Source organism: Ambystoma mexicanum, chromosome 2p, assembly GCF_040938575.1.
Source record: "Ambystoma mexicanum isolate Mex_15411 chromosome 2p, UKY_AmexF1_1, whole genome shotgun sequence".
In the NCBI taxonomy this organism is placed as follows: domain Eukaryota; kingdom Metazoa; phylum Chordata; class Amphibia; order Caudata; family Ambystomatidae; genus Ambystoma; species Ambystoma mexicanum.
In genome coordinates this window covers 816,647,635-816,660,496 of record NC_090923.1, presented here as the reverse complement: position 1 = coordinate 816,660,496, position 12,862 = coordinate 816,647,635, and the positions used below count along the sequence as shown (strand labels likewise).

The 12,862-nt window shown below is 44.6% G+C and overlaps 1 protein-coding gene across 3 annotated transcripts in view; it reads left to right on the top strand.

Annotated features, from left to right (window-relative positions):
• LOC138566823 (G-protein coupled receptor 4-like) overlaps nt 1-12,862 on the top strand; it is a 404,006-nt gene that overhangs the window by 289,485 nt on the left and 101,659 nt on the right. Inside the window, exon 1 of one of the 3 annotated variants that reach the window (XM_069644501.1) lies at nt 820-871. The exons of the other annotated variants lie outside the window; for them this stretch is intronic. The gene's annotated coding sequence lies outside the window, so the exon portion shown is untranslated. Of the gene's footprint in view, nt 1-819; nt 872-12,862 lie in introns of those variants that run through there. 3 annotated transcript variants of the gene reach the window in all.

Genomic DNA, 12,862 nt, shown 5'->3' with positions numbered 1-12,862 from the left:
ATGCCCAGGCTCGTACTGGCCTATAAGGAAATAGGGCCATTTATTTATTTACATTTATCGAGCGCAGAAAGCAGCCCTTTGGCATTGTGGCGCTTTTACAACTTAGTGCTTACATAGTTACAAGAGGAAAAGCACTCCGGACAGTATGGCAGTTAAAGTAACAATTACAAGCAAAGTTACGTGGTGTTTGGCATACTGGACCAGGTCAACAGTAAAAACGAAGTTGCATGATGTTATGCCAGAACCAATAATACAAAATGCTAATGTGGGCACGTTTTTTGGTGAAGAGGGCCACTTTTTGGCCAATTTAAGTTACTTCACCATCCGGCTAGTAGTTCTTACCAGTTTGTTTTTATTCTTTTATTTGTAGAGCGCTCCACAGCACACAGGCATCGAGGCCCTATAATAGAAGCGTAGGAAGGCGTAATTCAGTGTTACAAGAACGCGCCCCCAAAAAAATTACTTGGTACATGTTTTACTGAATATTTTTTTTAATGCACAATTTTCATCACATTTTATCAGACAACACCCCCTTGGGTACTACTCCGTCTGTCACAAAACGAATGAATTGTCATGCGCATCTGTGGGCCACTTTTTCCTTGTTGCCCGAGAGAATTGTATGCCCCATTCCGAGTTTTTCGACCGTGGCGATGCCTACTCTGGAGCATCAATCATTGCCCTCCTTATACCGGCGCCGAGAAGAGCCCCAGGAGCCCCTGGTAGCAGCGCGGATATTCCTAAGCGAGATGGAGCCTCACGCCCCCAGAAAGCCAAGAAAGGGTTAAGAGCAAGTGGGAGGCGGAGCCCGGGCAGAGGACCAGGAAATGGGGACAGGTGAGCTACTTCGGTGCTGTGTTCCGCTCCTGGCCTGGTAACGCACTTCCGAATCTTTTTTTATTACTTGTGCTGTGCATGTGTATTACGTGTGTGAATTCTATCAAAAGCGTCTTGATTGAGAACGGGTTGCGAAGAAAGTACCCCGGGGGTGTCGTCTGTCCAGCCGTGGGGTGACTTGAGCGCCTCTTTACTGTGGAAGCGCAGTGAGTGCCTGCGCTGCAGTGAGTGATGTATACTCTGGAAGCTGGAGTGAGTGACTGGCCTGGTAGGTGTGCTCTCTGACAGCGGCAGTGGTTACTCTTTTCGTCGGTCGTCCAGATAGTTTTGGACTCTAATAGCCCATTCCAACATGCTCGGTGTGAAGGATTGTGGGAGTTGCAGTCTCCAGGGTGAAGGCCTCGGGTCGCAAGCTGTATGTTTCTGAGAGGCCGCCGCCTTGGGTGTTGAAAACGGGAGAGTGGACCTCCCATTAACCTAACCATCGGCCTAATACTACCTGATAAAATAAAGGGCCAAGGCAGGTAAATGAAGGGCCCCTGGGTCCAGGTTCTCCAAACGCCGGGCCCTTCACAGCGATGTTGGCTGTGTGCGGTTCAGATTTAGTTTCATTAAAGCAGTTCTTCTTATAAAACCCATCAGTATAGCTTGCCAGTTAGCCTCGGAGTGTTGTGGAAGGGGGCGGGGGGTGGTGCGGGGTGCGGGGGGGACATGCCTTCCCTTTTCCCCTTCCTTGCCTTTTTGAAGCTCAAATCTGGTGATGCTTCAGATACTGGTGTCCCATTCACTCCCAAAGATGACCAGCGTCGCCGCTAGGTATGTTGGAGAATCTCCCACTGTATCTTTATTGGCGGTATAACTCTAGCCTCACCCGCTGTGCCGAAGTTTACTCTGTTTTGTTTAAGGGTATGGGAAGGATTTCTCGTAGAGATGATTCTCGCCATTTCCCGTTGGTGGTACAGACCTTAACCCAGGAAGCACTAAAAACGTGCCCCAACAAGAGAAAATAGAAGTATTTGGAGGTTACCAAAATAATTCCGTTTCCCAGTTACTATATTATTTAGTATGAAAGCACTCTTTGCTTTTAAAGGTCATGAATGGCCTTCTGGCAAAAGAAAGCAGTCTGGAGCGTTTCGCCCCACCCCCAGGGGCTTTCTCATTGCTAACCTGTGTGTAGGATGGGCAAGTTCATTATAGTCTCAGTCTGCATAAAGAGGATGTTGGCCATTGATAAGCCAGTACTTCATCGTCACGTGTTAGGTCACAAATGATTTATTTCCTAAAACTTCCACAAGACTGCAAAAACGAACCACTGTATTGCCAAATCCTAAAGGTTTCAAGGAGCAACCATTTTGGTAAATGATGGACAGTCTTTTATTTATTGGCAAGATTATGGAGGAGTGTTTATTTTTTTAAATTTTTGGGCACATGGGTGGGCGGGTGGCGCTTAAAGATAATGCCTCCTCGCCTGCTCCTGCAATCATAGGTTGGCCCCTCATGGGGATTGGGTGTTCCAGTGGCTTGGGGTTAATGGCTACTTCTTAGGTTTAATGCTCGTGCAAATGACCGAGCATCATGTTGAAATAGCCAATTTCTGTGCTGCGTACAGAGTTTGATTAAAAGTGAAATGGATCCTCACCAGACTGTGTTGAAAGAATACATGTGGGGTAGACTAAAACCTCATGTCAACAGTTATCATTTGCCCCTCCTCCCCAGTGGCATACTGTACAGCCAGTGGGTATTCCTTACCATTGGCCCAACTATCGTGTAGAACATCTGCAAACAGTAAATGAACTCTAGCATCAAACTCTACACATCGATGAATATGTTTTGAATCCAAAAGGAATTGTGACAAGTATTGGCATGGTGTCTCTTTAGCTCAATGGTGAAGACTGGCTTAAAATCAATGGTGTGGAGGTTTGGCCAGAGCGTTGCCAGTGGTTCTGATTAATTCAAAGCCTTTCACCTGTCACATTTTTGGATATAGTTTGTGTCCCTAAGTGAGAGAGGCCATGTGTAGTTGTGTGGTCCTTGTTTGTTGCACCATAGGGAACCAAGCAGCATCTTACTCATGAGATCCAGCATGGCTGACCCTGTTTGGGGGTGCTTGTTTTATTGTATTTTGGGATTTTTGTTACTTGTAGTACCAGCATTGATTTACATATGGCATATGTTCTTCTGCAATGGGGTAGACAGGATAACAATCTGGGTGCAAGCTTACCCAGAGAACTGCCAGGTCTAAGATTAATTCAAAATCTTCTACCATTGTGTTTTCTTTCTAAGTAGCATTGGTGGTAACCTTCTGAAAGTCTCTTTTGAGAGAGGTTTATTTTGAGAGTAAGGTATGCCATGTGTCACTGAAAGGCTGAAGTGCTGCGTTCCAAGTTTTATGAAAAAAAAAAGTCTGATTTGCATATCGACAAACCGGCTCTCCATTGCAGCTCCAAGTCAGCCCAAGGCAGATTCCTGTCACTGTTCTCTTGTGAGTGGGGTGTTGTCCCCGCTACTGCCCCCTGCTGAGCCCCCATCTCCTCATGCACATTCTTGTATGCACCGTACTGCCTACCTTTAGTGTCCCAGCCCCTTTGTGGTTGTATGCGACATTGATGGCAGGTCCGGCACACTGCTGCATGCAGCTCCTGTCCCGTTGCTCCAAGATGGGCTTCAGCCATTAGCAGGCGGCTCTTGATTAGGGCATCCTTATAATGTGGGCTTGTACATTAAGTCCTTTCACTGCTTCACAGTTGTGTCCATTCAATGCTTCCCCTTTTAGAAACCCAGTTTGGTTCTTAGAAATCGTTTATGGTACCTAATCAGAAACCATCTATTAGTGGCCTTCTAGAGAAACCCAACCCCCGTTTGATGCCTTCTCTTTCAAGAGGAAGGCACTACATCCAGGAGATGGGTTGCCTTCTCCCCGTGCAGCACACCTTTTGGTAACTACACTAGCAAAATCATGAGCTACTGGAGGCTTGAGTGCTCCTAGCCAAGCTGCAACTTGCAATTATTGAGTAGCACTTCGGATGGGCTAAATATGCCATGATGTCCTATGTGCTCTGGTTACATGTGGAAGATGTCATTTATCTAAATACTTCCTGGGATACATTTTGACATTGACCACCCCTTCACCCCATTACTAGTCTTTAGTTAGTGGCCCCGTAGCGACTAGCATCCAGAACCCCTTGTACACGGTCTGTTCCAGGGCCGGCCTTAGGGCAGGTCGGGCCAGGTGACCGCCCGGGGGCTCCATGCCCCCCTGGGTGCCGTTAGCCCCCCCCCCCGCAGCAAGCTCGGGGGAGTCTTTCAAGGGCTCATCGAGCTGGCGTAGTGGGAGAAGGCATGGCAGGCACCCTTTTGTTATTCAATGCGCCCGCGGGTGCATTTAACAACTGTAGGGTTCTGATACTTTGCATCAGCACTCTATTCACATGATCACCTCCTCCCTCCGACGTGGGGGCGAGACAGTTTGCATTGGAATAGGGCGCTTATGCATCAGCATGAGCGTCCTATTCCAGTGATTAGCTCCCTGCGAGGCGCCGGAGCGAGGAGTGTAAAAAAAAAAAAAAAAAGTGGCACATACTGCCCCCACCCCCTGTTGACCAGGGCACTGTTGCCGCTAAAGCCGGCCCAGGTCTGTTACCTTTTACTAAATCTAGGACGTTTTATTTTTTTATTTAAAATAATTATTTCTTTTTTATTTTTTTACACGTTTTTGTTCTTTGATGTTTTTCTCGGTACAACTCGTTGCCGGTCCTGGAGCATTCTCAGCAACCAATCCTAACTTTCTCAGACACTACTTTCCCTTTTAATCTTAGCTTCGTTGTCAAACCACTTGTAATCAAGATCAGGTTTCTGATGTTTATTGCTGCATAATATACATACCTGGCATACTGCAGCTCTTTCACATGCTTGCCTGCCCAACAAATAATTAAGTAATCTAAAGAAGTCCCTTACATCGCCACATTTGCCGTTCTTGGCGCCCCCTGATACAATAGGAACATGGCTCTTCTGATGACTGAGCTATGCTACTTTGAATCCTTCATCGCATTCGAAAGACTGCGCATCCACTATTTATGCAGACCGATGCATAATAGCAGCCTCTTGCTGGTGGAACAACCAGTGTTCCAGATGAAGATTTTGAAGTGGGGGTATTTTATTCCGTGTTTTTTAAAGTAGGCATTACAATCATTTTTAGAGTAAAAAGTCAAATCCCATTCCAAATGGGAGCATTTTAGACGCAAGTAAAAATGGTTTAACCCTAAAACAGAAATGCTTTTGTAATGTATATTTCTTTGCACCTCGTTATTCGTGTATTTTAAAAGATGCACCTCTTTGGATCAGAAGAGCAGTTTCTTCCTGTGGCACTTTGTGTGTTGCTTGTCCAAACCTATCTAGGATACTGTGTGGGTGAAAAAAGGAAGATGGGCTCCTAAGTATCTGTTGGAAGCATTTTTCCTCCCTATTTCTCTTTTGAGGAAACTTGCTTATTTTTAGGGAGTAAAGGTGTCTGATACAGCCTCCTCTGTAGGCTGGGAACAACTATCTACTGGGCATAACTAGTCTTTAGCAATTCTTTTGCATTCTAACCCCAGCGCTGTGAAAAGGGATTGCAATCCAAGCTTACTTTTGATTTCAGATGATTGGCATTATTTAAAATCTCCATGTACCAATTATACTATCAGTATATTCCTGAATTTCTACAATATTTATGTATACAACTAATTGCCAATTGCATTCCATGGGTAAAAACGGCGGACCAGGCTAATTTTGCCTTGAATATGTCAATGTTCCTGCAGAACAGAACTGAGCAATTTCACTCACCCTTACTGCGATGACTCATCGCTGCAGAATTTCACAACCTAAACTTCTAATATGTGGCTAACTCAAGAGTAGAGCGGGACATCCTCATTAAAAAAGGATTGTAAAATGTAGCAATATTTATTTACCTTTGCTAAAACAAACTGTTGCAGCAGACCGCCTTCATACCCTTGTTTAATATGGGACAGGACCTACAGGCCTTGGTGTAGGGGACTTGCAGCTCCTGTTTGGGAATTGCTTCACCTGAAATTGATGGTGTGCAGTGGAAGTGTGCACTAGCACCCTGAAGGGTCTTCTATGTGCTGGATGGAATTACCAGTAAATATCACAGACCAAATAACCAGACTGACCAAAGGATGATGATAAAATACTGCTTTAATCTCAATGAAAGATAGCAGGGTGATATGACATATGACATGAGTAGATGCTCAATGTTCACACATAATTTTGATTGTTCAGAGTTTATATACTTTCACATATGTCCTCCTACATGGCATTTCATAAAACCTATCACCGGGAGGGATTGGATTGTCTGAACATATACAAGATAAGGTTCATATCTCATGGGCTGCCCCTTGTCTGTAGGACACGCCCTGAGCTGCTTCTACGCACATCGCATACTGATTATAGCAGAGTATATGGCAGCTGGCTAATAACTGCAACATTGTGTATGAAAGTGCGTGGCAGGCCTTTTGATGGTTGCCAACCCTATCAAACCTTGGACTTTCGGCTCCTTAGCAGCACGTGAACAGAACGAAACCTAGGTGTTCAAGCTGCGTCAACTTGTTCTCTTGTTTTCCCAATTAGTCCATTGCATTTCATCGACCTGATCCTTAGCCAAGGTCTATTGTTTTGTAGTTGACCTCGGAGTCTGCTCACTGTTCTGGGACAGTCAATGGAGTGTGAACACACCACTATCTTAACTCAAGCTCTAATGAATAGTCTTTGTTTCGAGTTCTTCATCACATGTTAGGAGACCACTTTTTTGTCAATTTCAGCCTCTCAATTACTGAACAGGGTGTCATTTCCTCTTTCTGGCCTTTAGAGACTTGCTCACTCCACCTCACATTGGCTTTCAAATTCGTATTTGTTCAATACTTGGCATCTGCAAATGTCCTTATCTCTTCTGATCTTAGTAGAAATATATCTTACGCACATGGTCTGTTCATTCGACTCCCTTTGTGCCTTGAACCCATCTCTCGAAATAGTCTCCTTGCCTTCAGGCCAACATACGCCCTTATTCTGCACACAAAAACAGTTTCTTCATCAATTCTTTAATTTGCATTCCTAGGCTCATATTAAGGGATCTGAGTTGATTCTTTATCATGGGCTGTCACCCATTTTCTTCCAATCGCCGTCCTAAATGTTATGTATATACCTCTTCTTCTTTTCTTTTTTTTTTTCTTTTTCGCAAGCTTCTATATGCTTTTTCTACCTTGTGTGACAGCATATTGACAGCTATTGGTCAGCAAATTACTTAATCTTCTTATTTTCCCGATTTATTTAGTTTTTAGGCAAATGTTTCTCTTTGTGCTTCAGTTACATCGTCAGTATTTTCATATTGTTTCAACATGGCTTTATATATCTTCTTCATGACATAATTCTGTTGTCATCAGACTTTTACTTAGCGTTCATCCATGATTCCCATATCTGCATTCTGGCACTTTGGCAGTGGGCATCCTTCTTGGTGACTTTGTCCACTGTCTGAACATGAGGGTACCTTCTGAAGGGCTGAGTGCATATCGTCTTTTATACAATCAATGCTGCATGGACTTTTCGCATAAACCCCTGCATGGGTTCCCAATTGTAGCTCTTTGTCTGCTACTCCAATAAGACGGTGATGAGGGGGTGGGGACTAGAGAAGAGGCATCCACCTCTTTTGAATTCAATGGGAGTGTATGTAGATAAAAGCATGAAAATAATAACTCGACACCGTCGCTACCAGCCACAGTAAATATCCCTCGTGGCCTCCTAGCCCTTTGTTCGCATCAGCCTGATTTTAAAATGGCGCACGCTCCAACCAGGAAATGAACGTTGCCTGGCAACCAGGTGCATTTCCCCAGCACCAATCCGCCGGCAGGCGGAAGACGCCGGCTGCGGCCCTTCCGGAGAAGGCCCGCAGGAAAAGGCCCTGTTACGCGCCTGTTTGGTGCATGGAAGCGCGGCGTGGGCAACCCATTATGCCCGACCTATCTCTCCTTACTACTCTTTGCATAACGAGACTCCACTAGCAAAACTCATATTATACCTTTACATGGAACAATTCGCCTCTCCTCTTTGCCGTTTGATGTATGCTCCATGAACCCATGCAACTGCATGCATTGCAACTCCAGGATTAACCGTATGTCCACTTTGTAATGCAAGTAAGAGTGTGTACTTACAAACACTCTCTGCCGAATTGATTTAATGTATTGCAACAATAGCATCTACATATTTTTAGCTACACTGTCAAATCTCGGTGCCGTCCATTGAGTCATGCACGCATCATTAGCTATATTGTGGTTTATCAAATCTAGCTGCCCCTCCACAGGGACATGTATACACTCTTAGCTAAATTGTGGACTATCAAATCTAGTTGCCCCTCCATAGGGACTTGTATGCATTTTTAGCTAAATTGTGGACTATCAAATCTAGCTGCCCTTCCATAGGGACCTGTATGCATTTTTAGCTATATTATCAATTGTCAAATGTCAACTACACATATGGTTAGTTCCTATAACTAGCATTTACGTAGCACCTTGCCATAATACTGGAGTGACCGTAGAATAACCAGACATGTGCACCTCTAAGACTCACCTAGTATACACACACTCTACTCCTTAATCAGGGCTACTCTTATAATTACCACAATAATGGCCCACACAAACTCTACACCCCACAACCTGCAGGAGAGAAACATGCAACTTAGAGCTAGGCTACCACAACTCTATGATCTTAAAAACAATAGAACTAGACTCTCAATCTTCACTCCTACTCTAACGGCCACTTACCCTAACCCCTCTGGTACAGCTGCTGAAAGATCTTCAAAAACGCTAACCAGAAGAGACCTAAGCACCCCAAACCAAAACCCACCCAAGAAAGAAATACTACTCCTACCGTATCAGGAGCACTCATCAATGCAAGGTCCCTCCTAGCTCATAACACGGAAATTGCTGACATACTTACTATGGACAACCTAGACGTTTTGGCTGTCTCTGAGACTTGGCTCCATGATGCTGCAGGTCCAGCACTCATGACCGCCATACCAGACAGTTACAATATACTGAGAATCGACCGGCCTAACTCGAGAGATGGCGGCCTGGCTATCATTGCCAAAACTAAGTTAGCATTAAGACTCACACCACCTCCAGCTATCACATCTTGTGAACTACTCTTAGCTAAACTACCCATTTCCAATAATAGCACACTAACCATTATCCTGGTGTATAGACCACCTGGCCTTCTAGGGAACTTTGAGGAAGACCTTTCCAGCCTCCTCACCAACAACATTAAAGATTCCACCCAACTCCTATTTCTAGGTGACTTTAATCTGGGATTTAATGATGTTGAGGACAAACAGGCCCAATCAATCCAATCGATTTTAGCCGAACATGGCCTTACCCAAAAAGTCCTAGAGCCCACAAACCTAAAAGGACGCACACTAGACTGGATTGCCAATATGAACTGCACCACTACCATCTCTAGCATTATACCTCAAACCTGGACTGACCACCACCTCATTTGTTTCTCATCCATCATAGAACGCTTAAAAGTAGATAATTGAGAAATAGCACCACCTCTGCCAACCAGAAGCAAAAAAGAAATTACTGCTGAAAAACTACTCCCCCCCCCCCCCCCCCTCCTCCTACCAGCCCTTACTGCTAGTGCCAACAACATGGACCCAAACTCATTAGTTGGCACATTCAACATCGCTATGTCTAAAGCCTTGGATACTATCGCCCCTATCAAATTACGCAAAAGCAAACAAGAATCACACCTTAATTCGTGGTTCACTCCCACCTCAAAGAATTACGAATCCACAAATGCAAACTGCAAGCAATCTGGAGGCACTCACCTTCTACTGAGAATAAAACTCTACTTGCCAACTTTGCGAAGAAATGAAAGAAAAAAATCATCCAAACAAAAATAAAATACTTTCAATGAGAGAATCAGAAACGCGAACTCCAACTCCAAAGAACTATTTTCCATCCTCCGGGAAATGGAGAACCCTATTCCTCCCACTGACAATGTCCCTAAGGACAAACAATGGTGCACCAGCATCCAAAATGCTTTAGCAAATAAAATAACAACCCTACAATCCAAAATTGCAAAGAAGAAAGCCACCTTGAGCTCCACAGTAACTCGCACCACCCCCCTGACAGATACCCCAAGTACAGATGTACCAAGTAGCTACAAACCTTTCAGGTTTACCAACATCTCCGTACTAGAAACCAAAAAGGTTATTTCATCTCTAAAACCATCAAACTGCCAGGGTGACAGTTGCCCAGCACAAGTAATTAAGCACAGAGCTAGAGACTTAGCACCCTTCATCTCTAAGATAATTAATGCCTCCTTTAGATCAAGCACTGTGCCCACTAACCTTAAAGAATCATGGGTACTGCCTCTCTTTAAAAAAAACAGACCCTTGGCCCAGCCATCCCCACCAATTATAGGCCCATTACCACAGTCCCGTTCCTCCTTAAAATCATTGACAGAGTAGCCTACCTCCAGATCCAAAACTACCTGGAGACGAACCAACTACTAGGATCACGCCAATCTGGATTCAGACCACAACACGGTACTGAAACGGCCCTAATTGACCTCAAGACTCAAATCGACGAGTTGAAGGATAAAGGTAAAACAGCTATGCTCCTCCTCCTTGACCTATCAGCGGCTTTTGACCTGGTTGACCATGCAGTGTTATGCAAGCATCTAGCGTCTGCCGCCCATTTCTCAAGTGAAGCCATAGCCTGGGTACAATCCTTCCTAGCCAACCGGACGATGAATATTCTCCCCCTTCGCCTCAGCGGACCCAATACAAATCACCTGTGGTGTCCCACAAGGTTCATGTGTCTCCCCTACAATGTATAACCTCTTCACTAAGCCACTCTTCGACAAACTTGATAGACTGGGGGTAACCTATACTAATTACGCGGACGACACACAGATCCTCATACCTCTATCTGGCAACTTTGTCGCAGATACAGCTCTAGTAAATAAGATTTACCTCCTCATTCAGGCTTGGATGGCCTCTCACTGCCTCTGCCTGAATGACGACAAAACAGAGATACTGATCCTGGGCTGGGTTCCCACTCTAACCTCAAAAAACTCAGTTCCAGCTACACGGCCTTTAGCATAGATGGCAATGTAATCAAGGTGGTAACTGAGGTTAAAACACTAGGTTTCTAACTTGATGCCACACTATCTCTCAAAAAACAAGTCAACTCCCTGGCTTCATCTACAGCCTATACCTGCAAATTAATCAAGGCCTGTAGACCCTGCGTCTCAAAAACTAACTGGATTACACTAGCCAACGCATTAGTAATGTCTAAACTAGATTACTGCAATGCCTTATATGCAGGAGCCAATAAAACTGTCATAAACAAAATGCAAATACTGCAGAACAATGCCCTTAGAGCAGCCTTAGACATACCCCGTAGAGAGCACATTTCCAATATCAGGAACGACCACCTCTGGTTAAAAATTAGTGACAGAATTCTTCTCAAGACACTATCCATCACTCACAAAGGACTGAACTACACAGCACCACCATATATTTCGGCTAGACTCATTAGAAAATCCCCTAGGCACTACACCAGAGCCTCTAACCACCTTCTACTAGAAACGCCCAGATTCAGACTCACTAAATCGGGCGGAGCGAGCTTCCTGGTTAGAGCTGCTCGTGCCTGGAATGCACTCCCGTCTGCTTTAAGAGATGATCCACCCTACGCTAGTTTCAGAAATGAAGTGAAAAGTTGGCTCTGGACCAATGACACCCGCTAAACTCTTCCCTTACCTTAGACTTTGGATCTCTGCATGTAAATATCCTGATACCTGTACTATCCTGAAATCTGTTTTTATTTACTATCTTGATTCCCCCTGTGTGATGTGAGGCACTGACAGCTCGCATACTTGTACTGTAAACATTGCAAGAACATGTAATGCATCCACTGTATGTAACCAAGCTGAAGTATTCTTGTTACCGCTGCGCCCGGCTACCCCAGGGTTTTGAGCGCATTATCAAATAATAAACTAAACTAAACTAATAAAAAGTACAAGCTAAAATAACAACCACTACTGTTCCCTATCCCACTAATTATGTGGGGCTCCTATTTATCTCCTTTTTATCACTCTGGGAGCCTCCCTGCACTTCTGTGTTCCTTTCCGTAATCTACTCCTTAAAAATGGAATAATAATAAAAAACATGCCCACACTATATAAACAGCCTAATTCTCCACTTTCCCACAACCCACACTCTTTCCCATACACCTTTCACCTACTTTTTATCCCTTGCAAGGGTATACTCACATAAGCGTGTTCACACGAACTCCTCCATCATGGGGTTCATGAAAACCTCTGGGATTGATGCATCTGGGACTGGTCCCTGCAGGTGGGCGCAGCCTCTTGGGCGAAGCATCCTGGAAGTCTTCGTTCTTCGTTAGTGCGGGGGTCACTGGGATCACATCGTAACCAATTGAAGGCACACCCCTGCACACTCGCACCAGAAAAAATACAGCCTGCTAGGGGACAAAGGCCCAATGCACACTTACATGGATAACAAGTTATTTATTTCTACAAAAATAGGAATGCATCAGCAAAGAACTCTGCTGCTGCCGAATGTTCTGAAGTCCGTGACCTGTGCGATACATTATAAGCACAAACAGCGTCACTAATGATGTCATATATAGTACAATTCTCCAACACGGATTGGCGGAGGCCTATAAATGTAGGGCCTGTTCCATATGGGATGCCCGGCCATTGGTCCATCTTCATTTGTTCATCTTTGTTCACATGGGTGCTGCCGGGATTGTCATCTGTGGTGAGCTGACCTAACAATTAATTAGTTACTCTGACACACAATGTTATTCTTATGAATTTAACAATGCACCTGACAGATACAGGGATGGACTCGGGGGAGAGCTGAGGTCACACTAACTCGCACACACTTGACTCGGACAGATCAGCAACCCCCAAGGTCCTCCACCTTAGTTTTAGGCTATAATTCTGATGC